The sequence below is a fragment of the Sinocyclocheilus anshuiensis genome, unplaced genomic scaffold, assembly GCF_001515605.1.
Source record: "Sinocyclocheilus anshuiensis isolate Anshui unplaced genomic scaffold, SAMN03320099.WGS_v1.1 scaffold2270, whole genome shotgun sequence".
NCBI lineage: Eukaryota > Metazoa > Chordata > Actinopteri > Cypriniformes > Cyprinidae > Sinocyclocheilus > Sinocyclocheilus anshuiensis.
In genome coordinates, this window is record NW_015557055.1 from 473,412 (window position 1) to 476,740 (window position 3,329).

Consider the following 3,329-nt stretch of genomic DNA (forward strand, 5'->3'; position numbering starts at 1 on the left):
TATATTACAAAAGTTATATTTTAAATAAATGCTGTTCTTTTTTTAACTTTTTATTCAACAAAGAATCCTGAAAAAAGTATCACAGGTTTCCAACATTGATAATAAATCAGCATTGCATAAAATGTATTTTAAAGTGTATTACAATTTTGATCAAATAAATGCAGGCTTGATGACCATAAGTGACTTCTTGCAAAAATATAAAATAGTAATGTATCCAAATATTTGAACTATAATTTTTTCATTGCCCCTATTTTACATTTGAGCCCCTGCCCCTGAGGAACTCTCTGCATGTCCCTGATCGGTTACACTGTCTATTAAATAAATAGAGTTAGAGAAGCAACAAAATCTGTCAAATAAAGAGTGAGTGTTTAGGCACTTGTAGTCCTTTCCTTCTCATTTGTCTTGCATACTGATTTTTACTACTTTAACTATGATTTTGCTACACTCTTTTGTAATGGGACAGAAAGACTGAAACATTTTAAGAGACTGTGTAATGAAAATAAATGAGTAAAAAATATTCTTGAGGCTTTAAAAGAAAACAAGACAATACTTTACCAGTGGTTGTGATTGGTGAAGTAATGGACACTATCGGTGGAATTCTCTCTGTTGTTGTAGACACTAATTGGAGGGACTGGCTTGAGGCTTCTGGTATTAAGAACATCTTATATCAGTATCAAACATTTTTAAACATAACATAGAAAAGTAAATTTAATTACATATGAGTAAATACTCACCTACACAGTAAGCTCCACAAAACATTGGCTTGACAAACTCGTAAACATAGTAATTTCCGGGACAGGCTTTGACTCTTATAGGGTGGGATGTGTAAGTACAGCAGTCACCCCATGGGAGACAGACCTGACAGATGACCACTCCATCTTCCAGCTGTGGATGAGGGCCACTGAGTGACAATGGGGAGTCAGTGCCACACATGCCTTGATTGACACATAATTCTGGCATCTGAGTATTTTGACCATTGTAGAACAGCCTGTACCAGCCATTCCACTCCACATTATAATCACACATGCCAATGTTAGAGTAATCAGTGGCTCTCCGAGGCTCATCCAGACTGGTGTAGCTGTAGCGGGGGTCAACACTTGGAGTGGTTAACAATACTGTTATTAAAATGTAGAAAGAAAGCATTACATACTGCATATTAAATCTATTCAAGATAATAATATGAATACAAACCAATAAAATTTGTCATAAACATGTCAAATAAAAAGATAAATGAACATACCTGCACAATATACAGGAGCTGGGATTGAAAGAGTTGGTCTGGTAAATTTGTAGACATAATAATTTCCAGGACAAGCTTTAACTTGGATTGGTTCAGATCTGTAGCGACTGCACTGATCATGGCCAGAGCCGTAAATTTGACGAGTAACAACTCCATCTTCTACACGAGGATGAGAGCCACCAAGCCACAGACCACTAAAACCTCCACATGACATAAATGATGCACACCACTCAGGCATCTGAGCACTTGATCCATCAATGAAGAGCCGATACCAGCCATCCTATTCTACACGAGTGTCATCAAGTCCATCTGCATAGCCATTCCAATACCCGTAATTGAGTGTGCTTCTCCAGTGGTTGTCTAGTATGTTGTAGTTATTGCACGAGTCATAATCTGTGTTAGTGAGAGACCAAAACAGAGCAGTTATATTTCAATGAGCAAATTCATGAGTGCAAATCTGAACTAATCAAACACATTAACAAACATGAAATTTAAATGTCATTGCCAATATACTGTACATACATACATACATCAGTGGCGGAAAGAGTACTGAAAAACTTTACTTAAGAAAAAGCTACTTAAGGAATAATTTACTTGAGTACAAGTAAAAGTACTGAAAAATAATATAACTCAAGTAAGAGTAAATAAGTATTTTGCTGAAAAACTACTCAAGTTACTGCGTTACAAAGTACTTTTCTATTTTTACCCAAAATGAGGCGATGTGAGCATTATGGAGCATTAAACACTCTCTTGTAATGTCTGTTTCACAAGTGAGACTCATAGATGTATTAAACTTATGACTTTCCTGGAAATCCCTTGGACAAATGCATCAGATATCACTACAGCTGAATAACATGCAGACGTTTTTACTGATGAAATATTAAGAAACACACTATTGTAATGATATATCTGTGTTTATCTTTGTTCTTTAAACCATTTCGGGTATTTTCATAAGAATGATGTATATGTATAATGCATTGCTAACCAACATAACCTGTATCACAGTATAGAATTTTATAATAATAATAATAATAATAATAATATTTTTTCTGTCTCATTCTGTGATAAGAAGCAACACGGAACCACAGACACAAGTTATCTCAAACATGACTGATGTTATATAGTAATTTTGGAGCAAAACATGATATTAACTTCATAAATGTCATGTAATTGACAAATTAAATTGCCAGTAAAAAATAATTGTGGGTATGTGTAAAAGACAAACATTTCAGGTGAAGGATAACCCACTTCTTAACGTTACCTCCAAGACTGTGTTATGATCTATATGACCTTATTATTTTTATTGTGAGTATTAGGCTTATCATTATTGCTGATCACTGTTGTTGCGCTATGATATTGTAATATTTACCATTATATAATCAGAGGGGTATAGAAAAGTTTATGAAAGTGTCACTCCATAATACAATAGCAAAATATATAAATATGTATAGTATTTTTATGTTACATTAATCAGTATTTAGCACACCTTCCTAAGGAAAGGATATGGACCAGAAGACATTGCAATTACTAAATGATATTTAGACAGACCCTCATTATTCTTCCCTTTATCTGGCCCTCTTGGATGCTATCTTGTGTCAGTCCGTAATATGTTGTGCAGCAGCTTAGATCGTCTCTGTCCATGCTGTGTTTGTCTGAATCAGTTTTTTTATTTTTTCTAGTCTAGTCGGTCTGGCATTCCTGTTTTTGTCACCCTCCCCTTTCTACCCTCCTGCCTCCCTAGAACTCTGGTCGGCTCTCTCCCTTGGCTCTCGTGACTCATAGGCCTGTCTCTCCACGGCAGTTCTGTCCTGTTCCGTCCTATTCCTCTCTGCCCACGCTCGATACCTCCCCTGGAATTCATCGGCGGCATTCTATTGCCGGCTCACCGCCCCTCTTAACCGTAGCAAAACAGTGCACACCGGGTTGAGCTTGAACTTGCCCCAGGTCTCATCGCTTCTGCTCGTCAGAGAACGTGTTAACAGCCGTATTAAATAATGGCGATATCTACGGATGTTTAAGGTAATTAGTTAAACTAGCTAGCTGTTTTCATTGTTGACGTTTTATTCCATTTTATATCTAAATGGTAGGG

At 36.3% G+C, this 3,329-nt stretch overlaps 1 pseudogene; it reads right to left on the reverse strand.

Moving 5' to 3' along the window:
- Positions 1-439: 439 nt before the first annotated feature.
- On the reverse strand, positions 440-1,583 carry LOC107676416 (uncharacterized; annotated as a pseudogene).
- Positions 1,584-3,329: the final 1,746 nt, after the last annotated feature.